Raw genomic sequence first — 14,696 nt, 5'->3', positions numbered from 1 at the left:
AGATGAGCAATTAAATCCAGATGTACTGTTTCTCTTGGAGACCTACATCTGATACTTCATGAACATCGAAGTTCTTTAAAAAAACCCCTAATGTATGAAAAAGCAGGCGGCTAATGCAGTGCATTGTTGATTTTAAATGCCTTTTAGAATATATCATCTCTAAGTAGATTAAAAACATTAAAAATTCCACAACAAGTGTATATAGCCGGTTCATGACTTATGAAACTGAAACAGAGATTCTAATGGATATGTATGTGTTTTAATCTCAGATATTTTCAAAGGGATCTAGACACCTAAATATCTTAGAGCTTCAGTTTCTAAAACTATTTGATAATGTCTTTGACATTTGTAACAGTACAGTGGATATAACCTGTCAAACGCTATTAAGTTAGTTATCCTTTAATATCATTTGGTTATGAGCCATTGCTTTCATTTTGTATTCTGTTAATGTTTGCAGATACAGATTATGTATGTGTTTGGAGAAGGGTCAGGGAATAAATTTAATAAAAGCACTATCAGAGGACTAATGGAGTGATGTAAAAACAAGTGGGAGTAGGGGCAGAAAGAACAGCATGGCCACCTTCTCTGCCAGACTGGTTAATGGATCTAATAGTATCTAACCATGATGACAGGGTCTGGAATAGTAGTGGATGCATTTGTCTGATTGGATAAGAATACTAGGGAGGCATTTGACAATGTTGCACTGTATCCTGATAATCAAGCTGATAAGATACAGACTAAATGAGTGGAGCTACAAAATGAACAAAGAGCTGGCTGGATTGATGAGCCCAAATGATTGACTTGAGAGAGTCTCTTGAGAGAGCTGTTTGAGAGAGCTGTTTAAGAAAGATTTCCATGCAGGTTTATGCTGTGTGCAAAGCTGATGAACATGTTCCTATTGAACAGGTTGGTACCGTGGAAGGCATGCATGGCAAGCTGGCAGGTGGCACCAATGTGGAAGGAGCAGTTGCTGTACTGCAGGATAGAGCTGCCATTCAGAGACACAAGGACAGTTTGTCATTAGGAATATCACAAAATTCAGCAAATGCAAAGCCCTGCGCCCAGGACGCAGAAGAAGCCCTGGCAGTATTACAAGTCTGTGTACTGACTGGCGCGGGAGCTGCTCTAAGCAAAGAACGAGGGCACTGAAGTGGGCAGGGGGCTGAGCAGGGACTAGCAGGGAGCCCTGGGGCAGAAGAAATCCAGTCTGTCCAGGCTGTTTCAAAGTCTATTCTAGCTGTTCAATCCTAGCTTTGTTTCAACTTAAATGCAGATTACTCTCTGTGAGAGTGGTTAAATGCTACAGTTAGTTGCTTGCCTGGTGAGACTGTGGAGTCAGTCTTGGAAGTGCTCAGACCAGGTTGCTCAAAGCTTTTGAAATTATTGCTCTGAAGCTGGCCTAGATGACCTCCAGAGGTCTTTCCCAATTTCAGTTATTTTCTGAGTATGTTTTTAGCTTTGTACTGTTGTGCTCTGAGTGATTTCTCTGTGCAACAGACTTCTAGCATTCCTTTTTAATATGAAAGTATTATTGTGAGATATTTTTCCTAAGAAATGCTGCCTGCAGAGCATCTTGAGTGGTTGTTAGGTTACAAATCAGTATGATTCTGGGGTTTGATGTTGTGACTGCATTTAAAAGCACTTGTGCTTAATTGGTTGTATACTTTAAAAGCAGCATCTTACAGTATCCCCGAAAAGCTTTAGAATAACTTAATGAACTTGATGCCTGGTTAAATAGATATTCATATTCAGTAAAAATCAATATCCCTTAATAAAATAATTACTGTTTAATAACAGGTATACTATTTAAAAATACGTTATTTCTTTGTATTAAACCATGAAACTGGTTGACCTCTCTTAATAAGAGTGATGCTAGATCAAAACCAGTGTTCGACAGAAGTGGCTGCTATTCAGAAAAGGGACGCTAGAGTGTAGTGTAGCACTTTACAGTACTCTTGCAGGTAAGCGGTGTCAGGAAGTCTGAACAGAAGATTGCTTGCATACAGCGTTTTTTCATATGGTGTTATAATGTGAAGTTATACTGAAGTTCCGTGAATGCATAAACACAACTCCATTCTTCTACCATCTAGAGCAGAAGAAGTGAGTAGTAAACTAAAATACTTTAATTGAAGAGTCTATTAAATATTCAGCCATTTTCCTAACCTTGGTTATGCAGCATATGAAGCTCTGTTAACTGTATGTTTTGCTTACAGTTAGTTAAAGATAAATAGCAGAGAATGGTAGATTCTTCTTTTAACAGGACTATGTACTTTTTTAAAAGAAATTTTGTCTGGTAGAAAGTATCCATTTTCATGTTAATGCTAAATATAGATTAGAATGGGCTTTGTATTATGTATTCATCTGTTTTACCAAAATATAGCAATACCTTAATTTCATTGCATATTTCTTCCTTTTTTTTTTTCTGTTTTGCTTATTTTTTTATTTGTGGAAGGAAGAAAGCTTAAATTCTTAGCTCTAAGTGACAGGATATATGGCATTGTTGCATGGATTGAGAGATACAAAAACCTAGCTTTACTTTTAACTTCTGAGAGATGCGTGGGTACTGAGCTTGCTTTCATTAAAAATCAGTGGCTGAATTTGGTTCTGACTTCATTTGGTGCAGAACTGAGCTTTTAATTTAAGTCCCCTTTCTCATCTGCTTGTTTCAAAGTAGCGTTCAGACTTGTTTTGCTGTTAGCAAATAAAGTGTATGTGCCGATAGACTCTGTTTTTAAAATACTATATTAAATAAGGTAAAGTTGCGTAGGTAGACCTAAATTTCAAATATTAAAAGAACTATTTGCTTTTGTGTAGATAGAAGAGTCAGCTTTGTTGATACTTGGTCTGGTCTTGGAACAAGAGAATGCTGTGGGTGTAACTTTAACCTCAAAGCAAAACTGAAAAATATCATAAACGTTTTACATGGAAAGTTAGTGTCAGAAGTCTTTATTCTTGCAAAGATTCTTGCAAGGTTACCCTTAATGACAGGTTGTAGTTACCCTTTTTAATCAAGAAATCAACAGCAAAACAACAGTGGAGGAAGCTAGGTAATTTATCTTCAGATTTGTAGACTGTATTTACACAGGTTCAGTTGAACTAGTGGATGCAGCTGAAATCTACTGTTCCTAGCTCCAGCTAGCGTGTCTTTATCCCTAGGCTTCTCAAGCTGCTTTTCCACTGAGTCATTACAAAATTCACTATGGCCTTTTATGTGCATGGGGTGCAAAAGAGCCTGTGTTCTGTCAAGCCAAGGTACCAGCCTGAGAAGGAGAGGGGAAGAAGGGCTTGTTAGCCACAATTTCTGAGAGCCCTCTCCAGGGAGGCTCTTTGAGCAAGTATGCGAGGGCTAGCAAGTCTACAGGACCTGAGGCTAAAGAGAGGACCATTGCAGGTCAGAAGAGGTCATCTGTTGTACAGAAGTCCAGATTCCATGTGTAATATATTTTTGGTCCTGTTCTGGATTATAATGAAAGCTTGGTGCTAGCAGAGAATCAGCACTGAGGTCTGTGTGTGGTGGCTTTTATTGCTTTGGAAGAACCCTGAAGTTCTGAAAACAGGCTTAGTAGGAGGCAGAAGCAAACTTCCTTTAGGCTGTGCTAATGTGCTCTGAATTATCTCCTATGTATTTTCTTGTGTGTGGGGATAGAGATGTTACTAGTGCACTGGACTGATTTGACTTGCAAATGCATATAAAAATGTAATAAGATTTGTGATCAATGTGTACATATGCAGTTAAGACTTACATAATTTGTCAATAACCTAAACAGATGATGGAATACTGCTAAAAATGGTAATTGCTGGTGAGTGTATTAAAGCTTGCTAAAATGCCATTCCACAATATTAAATAAAACATAACGTTGAATGGAATTTTTTATTTTGAAGCTAGCTGAAATCAGAGTGGCTGAGGAGCAGGTGCAGTGGTGGTGGGTGGCTGGGTGCTGCCTGGTGAGGGCCCCCAGTGCCTGCAAGGAGCAGCCTTGCTCCCATTTTGGCTTTAAAGCCCTTGCTAACAAACCACGTACCTTCTATCTAATGATAATTTTTTCTTCTCTAGACTGTTAGACTCTGTTGGTGTCTGCGCTGTTCCAGTCCATGCCTTAAGATAGTTTTCAGCTTTTATTTTCCGTTCTAGTCAAGACAAAAAAAGATAATGGAAACATTTGGGGCCAGGCTAGGACAGACCTTCCTAACACATTATGTTGTTGCAGGTATATAAGCAAAAACTTTAATTCTGGTCAAGTAACTGCTCACATCTTTTCTCCTACTTCATGTATAATCCTTTAGAAATGAGAATAGGTCAGATTGTATAACTGCTATTCATATAACTGCCTACACAAAGTTCAGATTCTGTGTCTCTTCAGTTAAAATTGATGGAGAGACATAAACTAAGAAAGGGTTAGAAATGAAAACTTTCTGTAAGAGAGTATGTTTGCCAGGCTTTATTTTTATGATGGAAATTATTTGGTGCAGCATTTTCAGATGTAGACACTTCTTAACCATCTTTTAAACAAGCTGCGTGTCAACTTAAACCATAGTTGGACTGAACTCTATCACATGAAGCCAATGGCACAGTTTCTCATTCTGTAATTATTATTTCAAAGGCTAAGATAATAACAAGCATTTGCACAAACACAGCTTTTCAGTTTGAAGCAAACATTTAAACAAACGTACTTCCATAGCATTGAAAAAAAATTATCTTCTGCCAGTAGTGTCCACAGATCTCATTAAGTTAAAAAGTATTAATTTTAATATGCTCTTTAAAAAATATACTTCTGGTTTTACTTTATGCTGTTAACTGAAGTGTTTTCTGCATATATTCAAATGGATGAAAAATCTTGGCCGCACGCAAAGAGTTGTGGTCAATGGCTCGATGTCCAGCTGGAGACAGGTAACGAGTGGCATCCCTCAGGGATCGGTGTTGGGACCAGTCTTGTTCAACATCTTTGTCGGTGACATGGACAGTGGGATTGAGTGCACCCTCAGCTAGTTTGCCGATGACACCAAGCTGTGTGGTTCGATTGATACACCGGAGGGAAGGGATGCCATCCAGAGGGACCTCGACACGCTTGTGAGGTGGGCTGATGCCAACCTTATGAAGTTTAACCACGCCAAGTGCAAGATCCTACACCTGTGTCGGAGCAATCCCAGGCACAGCTGCAGATTGGGCAATGAAGAGATTCAGAGCAGCCCTGTGGATAAGGACTTGGGGGTGTTGGTCAATGAGAAAATGAACATGAGCTGGCTTCAGTGTGCGCTCGCAGCTCAGAAAGCCAACTGTATCCTGGGCTGCATCAAGAGGAGCATGACCAGCAGGTCGGAGGAGGTGATCCTGCCCCTCTACTCTGCTCTCATGAGACCTCACTTGGAGTAGTGTGTGCAGTTCTGGTGTCCTCAACATAAAAAGGACATGGAACTGTTGGAGCAAGTCCAGAGGAGGGCCACGAGGATGATCAGGGGACTGGAGCACCTCCCATATGAAGACAGACTGAGAAAGTTGGGGCTGTTCAGCCTGGAGAAGAGAAGGCTGCGTGGAGACCTCATAGCAGCCTTCCAGTATCTGAAGGGGGCCTACAAGGATGCTGGGGATGGACTATTCATCAGGGACTGTAGTGACAGGACAAGGGGTAGCGGGTTCAAACTTAAACAGGGGAAGTTTAGATTGGATATAAGGAAGAAATTCTTTACTGTGAGGGTGGTGAGGCACTGGAATGGGTTGCCCAGGGAGGCTGTGAGAGCTCCATCCTTGGCGGTGTTCAAGGCCAGGTTGGATGAGGCCTTGGGTGTCATGGTTTAGTGTGAGGTGTCCCTGCCCATGGCAGGGGGGTTGGAACTAGATGATCTTAAGGTCCTTTCCAACCCTAAGTATCCTATGATTCTATGATTCTAAGATGCTGAGTCTGTATTATTGGATTTCTTTTTTTAATTTATTTTTCTTTCTTGGATTGGGGGTGGGAGAGGAGGGGGGAGTCTTCTTTTCCCTGGAAAATTCTGAGCTTTTCCACAATACCTTTTTATTAAAGATTTTTTCTGGTTAGTCTTTTCTTGTGACAGCCTCAAAACTTCTGAGACGTGGGGAATTATAAAGCTGGCAATGTAAAACTTCATTTTAACTTCTTAATCATAATGTCTTGATGGCCCGCTTTTTTAAATGCCATTGCGACTTCACCTTTTTCAACAAATTTAAATCTCTACTAACTGTCTGACATCAAGCTTGTCGGACTGCCAGCTACTTTGCCAGATTGTAGAACCAAGATGCATGAAAATGTCAACAATTTCAGGCTCATTAGTTTTTGGCTTACCTGGCCTTTCTGTAATGACTGCAGTGCTGCATAAGCTAAATGATATGTATTTTTTTATTTACTTCTATTAGTTACAGTGGAAACCACAGCCAACTTTAATGTAAACAGTTGAAAGAGTGTTCTCCTATTGATTTGTTAATTTAAATTATTTGCAAGGAAAGCTGCTTGCCAAGGTCTGCTTCCATATAAGAAGTTAAGAAAGTATGCAGTGTGGGTATTTTATTCTTTTTTGTATCCTTTCGATAGCATTGGAAGATATTTGTTGTTTTTAATATGCCTAGGTTAGACTTGTAAAGCTGCCATGAATATTTCAGGCAAAAAAAATCTCCTTACCTGTTTGTCTTTTATATGTTATGTAATTGGTAAGGCAAAAAGGTTATTCGTCTTGGAAAATGGTCACATGAGAACTCTGCACAACTTAGAGCCTGTAATAAAGGCAGCATGGACCTTGTCTACATTTCTGAAATATATTAATTTTTTTCTGTATACCTTCAATGTAACAATACGGGAAAGAAAACTCCTTGAGGATGTATACATGTAACATATAGCATTCATACAGATTCTGTACTAATGAATCTACTAATTTTGTTGGGTAACCTGTTACCATCTATTTAAAGTCAAAGTTTAAAGGAAATGTCAAAATTAAATTAAAATACTTCTAATGTAATAGCCTGTTACTGTAGCATTAGAAACTTCTCTGTTAAAAGCCACCTCATCCTTAAGTGGTACTTCTCTAAATACAACTATATCTTCAATAAATAATAATATCTCTTGTACTATTTTAGTGTTCAACACCACTGTGAAAAACATGGCAATGAATAGAAAGAAAGTTTGGAATGACACATAAACTCCCAAATACTTGAAAGGAAAGGTTTTTTTCTTTACTAATTTTAGATGTTTTTACAGATACATGTTTTCTGGAGGAAAAAAAAAATAAAAAAGTAGGTTTACTTATTTGCCTGATTTTTCAAGAAACACATGAGTTTTCAGAATGACAAGAATGTTGTTGTCAATGACAACTCTGAGCTTGTCATGAAATAAATGGCTGCTTCCATCCCTTACCTCAGGAGAATTGCATTTTGTCCAGTTTTAGTCTTAAATCTAGAAAGAATGATGTCATGTAATCTCTATAAGTAAGGCTTTTCAAATGTTTTGCTGCAGTTGTTAAAATCCAGACCAGCTGAGCTTTGACTGAAAATCATTGCTAACTGCTAGCTTTTTGGTGCTGTAAAAAAAAATTAGTTGGTGATGAAAATCCCATTTCCAGTGGCTGGGTGTCAACAATAGAAAACTCCAGGCTTAAAATCAGGACTGGCATAACAGCTTCTGTAAGACTTGCGTTGAGGATAGATTTGATGCTTTTGAGTTACATTTTGCTACTTTTTTTTCCAGTAAGAGCTAAAGACATAGTTCCTGAAATGTTTTGGGTTATTCTGCAAGTAAATGTTAAAATAGGGCCACATGTAGTCTGTGTTTGTTCCAAACACTTATTTTGCTGAAGTTTATTTTCTTGGTTTTTTTTTTTTTTGAGATCTGTGACTCAACCGTTTGTATTGTTCAGTAACAGTAAACCATGCACTCATGCTTAATATACTGATGAAGACTGAAAGACCTGAGAGCTGCTTGTGCATGGCCTTACAGCTGTATTCTTTTAGGTAGTGATTTGTGCCAGTAAACTGTACTCAGAACAAATGGGTCAGACCCAAGGTCTGTGTTGTAGAGATTGAACAGTGGTGAGCAATAGGTGCCTTGGGATGAGCATAAATACAGAGTAACTCTTGAGTGATATTTTGTATTTCTGGGATTTTCTGAACCAAAAAGCTTGCCTTCATTCTTTAGTAGTTCTTGAAAATGGATACTTTTTTTCCTGCTGTGTTTGTTACCATGATAATAAGATGTACAATGTAGCTATTCATGAAACAGATGCAAATTTGTGTTTCCTTTTGAACTGAACTCTGCTGATATTGCTTGACACCTTTATCAATTAACAGCGTTATTCTTTCTTTGGATTTTCTGAAGTCTGTTGCTCTGGGCAGTGGTACAGGATTGTTTCACATTTGCAGGAGAGCAGTAATTTTCAAACTGATGGAGAAGTCTTGATTACAGATGATGGAAAATGTAACTGGGGTGTTGATCAGGAGGGTTGTAAGCCATATTGTTGAGAGTTAAGTGGAAAATGAAATGAAGGGCAAGGGATATATCTTCTCACCATAGCACACAGAAGCAGGAGAACTGCTGAGAGCTGGTGCCAAAGGAATCTGAATGCTGGGAAATAGTGCTGTGATCCCTTAGCTGCTCAGTAGTAGTGCATTCCTTGTTGAGAGGCAGAGAGATGGATCTGTCTACTTGTTCTCCTTTCTGAACCTCTTTCTGTACCTCTTTACACCTAAAGGCAGTTTGCAAAGTAGTTCATGCATGTTAATGAATAACATAGAAATAAGATTTTCCTGTTGTGTGTGATCTTTTCTTTGGGCAGAATATCTTTTCTCTGTACGTTTTTACAGAGAAGGTTAGCCAAATAATTAGTCTTGTGCTCTTTAAATGCTTCTAGGGCTGATGAAGAGGTTGAGGGGCTGGATATGAGAAGGAGTATTTGTGTGGTTTGTCCAGGAATGCAGGTTCACTAATCAGTAGATATCATCATCAGTTTTGGAAGTTAGGTTTTAATTAATATACATATATAATTAATCACCCTTTAAGTTATATATTTGAAATTCAAAATGCACTAATAAAAAGTTTTTATTTCTGGATCTTATTAGTGGGAGTCAGTCTTCTGTAGGCTAGTTGATTTCAGTGGTTCTGAGGATAGTAGTAGACATCTTAAAAATACAGTCATGCAAGCTTGAGAGTTAAAACAACAAAAGACTATGACCATAAATTTCATAATTAAATCTGAAGTATGACAAAGATAATATTTTGTTTTTTTCTGTGTTCACGGGTAACTAAGCATAAGACTAAAGGACGTCTAGCACTACAATGGTGACAAATTACTTACATACTCATCTTGCAGTGCCTTAAAATTGCCCAGCAACATGGCTAACAAACTGCCTGCTACTGAGAAAATAAGTCCAGTGTATAATAATTGAAGCAGTGGTAAGGGTTGAATTGGCTCATCCCCTCCAATTTTAAAATAAGAGGGAGAACTCCAAGTAGTTCCTTCATTTATTATTTTAGTATTATAGCTCACAGTTTTCCTCTCACTATTTAAAAAGAATGTGAGAGTTTCAGTTAACAAAACAAATGAGCAGAGCTTGTATGTGTAAGGCAGCAGTGATGGTGTTCTAGTTTAAATCTGACTATAATTATTAGGATCGATGCATAGGTAAGTTTTCAGAAATCTCAAGTCTTCTGAGTAGACTTAGCTAGAGTGAACTTTAAGCCTGTCTTTAATGTACAGTTCAGCTGGTGACCATGGCAGTTTGGCTCTTCTTGCAGGATCTATGCTTATCAGCAGAATTACAGTGAATACGAAATCTTCCTCATGGCTACACTGGCTAAATGACTAAACCTCTAGGTTTGTAGTGGATGAGGTAATCCATTATTTCAGTTCCGTTCAGTGCAAGAGAGAGTGGTTTTCACTTAACAGGTTTGGCTTCTTATCTTCCTTGAAAGTTGTGGCAATGGCGTCTAGTCACATTATGTGTAGCTTAAAGTGAGGGAAAGCTGAAATGTAATATACTCAGCAAATTCTTTTTAAGATGGCAGTAAGGCCTGTCAATGACAGAAGACTACCCCAAAGGAGCTGTAAGATTTTGCCCAGGGAAATGCAGAAGTACATACAGACAAATTTTAGAGCTAAAATACAGAAAGTAAAAAATTACAGCTAGGTAATCTCAAGGCACTGCAACTGGCATTATACACATTCATTTTAAATTGTGCAGCATGACTGAGAATAGAAAAATGGCCATACTAGAGCATGTCAGGAGTTCCACAGCAAAGGGTAAGCATACACTGATATTTCTCTGCTTTTAGCTCAAGGAACTTCACATGTTGGCTTTTGCTTTTTCAGTAGTGGTCATTCCCTGTCTGATGGATTCTTATTTCACAAATTTTCCCATTTTCCCTTGAAACCGTGTAAAGTTGTAAAGTTCTTTTATCCACAACACAGTCATCAAGGAGATCTGTGGGTCTTGACATGAGGAATTACTCCTTGTGTTTTATTTTTTGACCTGGGTTCTCCAACCTTTTTTGGGCTCAGAGTGCAAACCAAAGGTTATTTAGTGGCATAGTAATGTTCCCTTTTTAATTCTTTCATCCTTTCCTAGTGACAATATCTGATCTGCATTTTTGAGAACTGCCAGGAATTAAACTGCCATTTGCACAGAACTGCTTATCATAAGGTCTTACTCCTGAATGTCATGCCACATTAACCTCAGACTGTGGGGTTTTCTTGAGTCAGGGTTATTACCTCCTAAGTGCATCACTTTATGTTTATCTATGTTAATCCACTCCTTCTTTTAAGGTCCTTCTGCAGCTGTAGTGCCCAAGGTGGAGGCTGCAACATTTAATCTTAAAACCATTTTTAATTTGTGTTTGTCCTCTAACATAAAGCTAGCAAAAATAAAATTTGTTCTTAAATTTTATAAAATATATGGGCTTATGCCTTTAAACTTTCAACACAGCTTTGTAAAACTCCTGAGTGTTGTTTTAATGCATGTGTGTAATGAGCTTGTGTTAGTATAAAATCTGTATTAAACCATCAGTATAAACCAAACATATGCTAACTTTGTGGCTTTACTCCAGACTTCTTAGGTGGGTTTTGACCTTGAAACCCTGAGTTTTTTGGCCTAAACAATAGAGGAATCTAATTTATTTGAAGCAGCCATTTCTCTTTGGGCAGGCATGTTTCTTTGAATGTACAGTGTCTGGGGCCTGACCTTGGCAATATGTGTTGTAACATAAAAATGTTGCCACAAGTGACAGTAGTTTAAAAACATCAGCTTCCTTTTTATTTTAATATTCCAAGAGTTGTTTCTAGAACATCTGCTTGGCACAATTAACATCTTTATACCCGTCCCTAGAAACCTCTACAAATGCTGAGCATGAAATTGTGACTGTCGTGGTTTAAGGCCAGGCCGTAAATTAGAACCACGCAGTTTCTACTCCCGCGCCCCCCCCCCCCCCCGAGGGATGGGGAGGAGAATCGAAAGAATGTAACTCCCTTGGGTTGAGATAAAAACAGTCCAGTAACTAAGGTATAACACAAATCACTACTGCTACTAGTAGTAGTAATAACAAAGTATATATATATATAAAGTATATATATAAATAATATATATATAATATATAAATAATTATAAATATATATAAATATATATAATATATAAATAATAAAATATATATATAAAGTATATATAGACAAAGTTATATATATATATGTAACAAAATAGTAGGAAATAACAAGGGAAGAGAATACAACCACTCACTGACCGGTACCTTGCCCCCATCCCACAGCGTTCCAGCCCTTCTGGGCACTCTCAGTTCCATCCTGGGCATGACGTGCTATGGTATGGAATACCTCTTTGGGTAGTTTGGGTCAGGTGTCCTGTCTCTGCTTCCTCCTGGCTCCCCCTCCTCCCTGGCAGAGCATGAGACTCACAAAGTCCTTGGTCAGGGTAAACATTCTGACCAGCAACGGAAAACATCGGCTTTATCAGTATTATTCCCAGGCCGAAAGTCAAAACCACAGCCCTGCACCAGCTACTAAGAAGGAGAAAAAATGACTGCTACTGCTGAACCCAGGACAGTGACATGGTTATTCTTTGCTTACTCTGGGTTTAAATCCACAAATTACCTGCCTTTAGTTCTCTGAATATGGGTGAAAGACTACTCTTATTCGTATTCCCCAAATGGTTCCTTTTTTTGGAAACCCTTTGAATATGTTGTAACAAGGTAAAAGTCTTGAAACAAATGAAGATGCTTATATTTGCAGGAAAATCATACAGAGGCTTGGAAAGAGTTTCAGAATTAGCTCACTACTTTCCAGACTGCTGCATATTCACTTTCAGAGTATCTTTGCCCAGAAACTAGTAAATACACTAACCTGACACCACAGTACAGCACAGTCCATTGTCTGGTTCTGCTGAGAGAATAGACTAAGTGTTATTCTGAACCTGAACATCATTAATTTAAATGTGAATAATGGAGAGAAAACTATGAGAAGTCTGTGCATGGCTGTCTTTTGCATATGGAGCATTTTTTCATAAGCTTTTAAACTAGCAGTGCTATATTGAGAAACAGGTAAGAACCCACTGGACAGCTTTGAGTCTTAGTGAAATAACATACAGGTGAAAAATGCTGCAAAAATTATCCTTCTTCAAACCCTAATCCCCACCCACAAACCTTTTCCTTAATATTCTGAACACTGCTGTTCCTGCCTGGAGCGGATTGCTACTTTCCTCTACATGGGAGAAAATGATGTTCATCATGAAATAATGTTTTCTGGTGCTGCCCCTACTCTTCCGTTACATCAGATGTGTATGCGGGGCAAGACTGTAGCAGAATCTTAAAACAAAAGAAAAAGACAAAAATCCTTTTGGGTCTATGTAGGCTTTCTCAGAGGAAAGGTGGCTTTTGTGGTGGTGAAACAGAACTTCTGTTGTTCTGCAGTGCTTCCTAGCCTAATATTGTAGGCTGATAATGTCAATTTCATGTAGGAATATTTTTCTTGTTGGGGCACGGTAACCCCAAAGCGGAAGTACAGAAATAAGTTTTGTGCCCCCAGGGTGGGGTTGTAAAAGTACATATTCAACATAATTACGTACCTAATTGGGTGCTTAAAGTTAAGTAATATATGCACATATGTAAGTAATTAAGTTATATTGGAAAGTATTTTATTTGCCATGGTTTGTGCTCTACTCCTTACAAATCAACTTATAGGTAGATTTTATTCTGTAACTACTTGAAAGTGCTTGCTTTCTGGGTAATTTCCTTTTTTGGTTTGGGCTTTGTGTTGGTTTTTTTGTTTGTTTCTTTCTTTTTTTTTTTTTGTTTTTTTTTTTTTTTTTTTTGAGTTTAACAAAGCTTAAAAAACTACCCGTGAAAAATCCAAGCCAGTGTGGAAAACACAAAAGGCATTTGCAAAAGGGAGACTTGAAAATAAGTGAGTTTTGTCTAGCCAGATTTGTTATAGTTAAACACCCTGAGGTCAGAAATCACCAGAAACTGTTTCCGTCTTCTTATAAAAGCTAGTGAACAATGCTGCTCTTTGATTTCAGTCACCAGCTAACTGTTTCGGAACAGCTTTGTGTAGCAGATTTTCATGCCTTAATCTCTTGTCAGTAGAAAATACAGTAATGGGGAAAACTTTATCAACTTCTCTTGTTAGTGAAACCAGCCATTTAATAACAGGGAGAACTTAATGAATCACATTTAGTACAAAACTGTGTTTTGACTAAGTCTGATGATCAAAAAGAGGATGAGCTTCTACTTAACAGTTGGGGCATGGGCAACAAACAGTCTCTGGGGGCATTTGCTGCTTCCAGGTTGTTAACAAAACTGTTACCAGAACGTTCTGTTTAAATTGGTTACATGTGAGAAAATTTTGGCAAAAAGGCACTGGTAGCGCACTGGAAAACAACCAACCAGACCTGGAAGCGAGGTTGGTTTCAGTTTGTTCACAGTAAAGGTCCTCAGAATAGCCCACCAGATAGAAAAATTAATGAATACCTAATTTTAGGCTAAAGCCTGTCCATTAATAAAGCAGAATGTGCCAGATTTCTTCAGGATTAGCAACGGGAAGATGCCAGCACTAGAAGGGCAAAGGAAAGACAGCAGGCTACTGGAACAGTCTAGCAGAAGAGTTTAAGAGAAAAACTTCCATTTTGTCATTCAGCTAATTTCCTGGCCATGAGCCTTTTATTCTAAATATTTTAAAATACTTTTTTCAGTGCTTATTTTTAATCAGTACCAATTCCTGCTCTTGCATCAACACTACTTTGAATTTAGAATGTTGCTGAGTAACCTTTAACTATATACCCTATGGAGAATGGAATAGTCTCAGTGTCTCAGTAGCTGGGGCTAGAAGCAGGGAGTTCAAATTAGCACAACCTGTCAGCTGTTGAAGAGGAGCTTATGTATTATTGTCTTCTTATAATGCTGCCATTTACTGGTAAGTACTAATGTTTGACGAGGTAACATTTGTACTGGCTTGGATTACTGTAACATTATTTAATGCATTTGTGTGGGTGCATGCTTTTGTGAATGAGCAAGCGCAGTGTCAGTTGGGCTTGATCTGAGCCTGTCTTCAGAATTCATTTCTATAAATCATAGTAATTACTTACTGTCTGTTATGTGTGATCAACCTACAAACTGTTGCCAATAAAGATTATAAGGAGAATGCAGGTGAAGTTGTGCTCTGAATCTTTAGCATTCTGCTGAAAATTCTAACTTTTTTTT

The 14,696-nt window shown here is 38.1% G+C and overlaps 1 protein-coding gene across 1 annotated transcript in view; it reads left to right on the top strand.

The window, feature by feature from the left end:
• DTWD2 (DTW domain containing 2) overlaps positions 1 to 14,696 on the top strand; it is a gene marked incomplete at its 5' end in the record, with an annotated part of 94,441 nt that overhangs the window by 14,504 nt on the left and 65,241 nt on the right. The window lies entirely within an intron of this gene.

The sequence above is a fragment of the Psittacula echo genome (genome assembly GCF_963264785.1).
Source record: "Psittacula echo genome assembly, chromosome: Z".
Taxonomy (NCBI): domain Eukaryota; kingdom Metazoa; phylum Chordata; class Aves; order Psittaciformes; family Psittacidae; genus Psittacula; species Psittacula echo.
The sequence above is the reverse complement of the archived record's forward strand: the minus strand, read 5'-3'. Positions and strand labels throughout refer to the sequence as shown.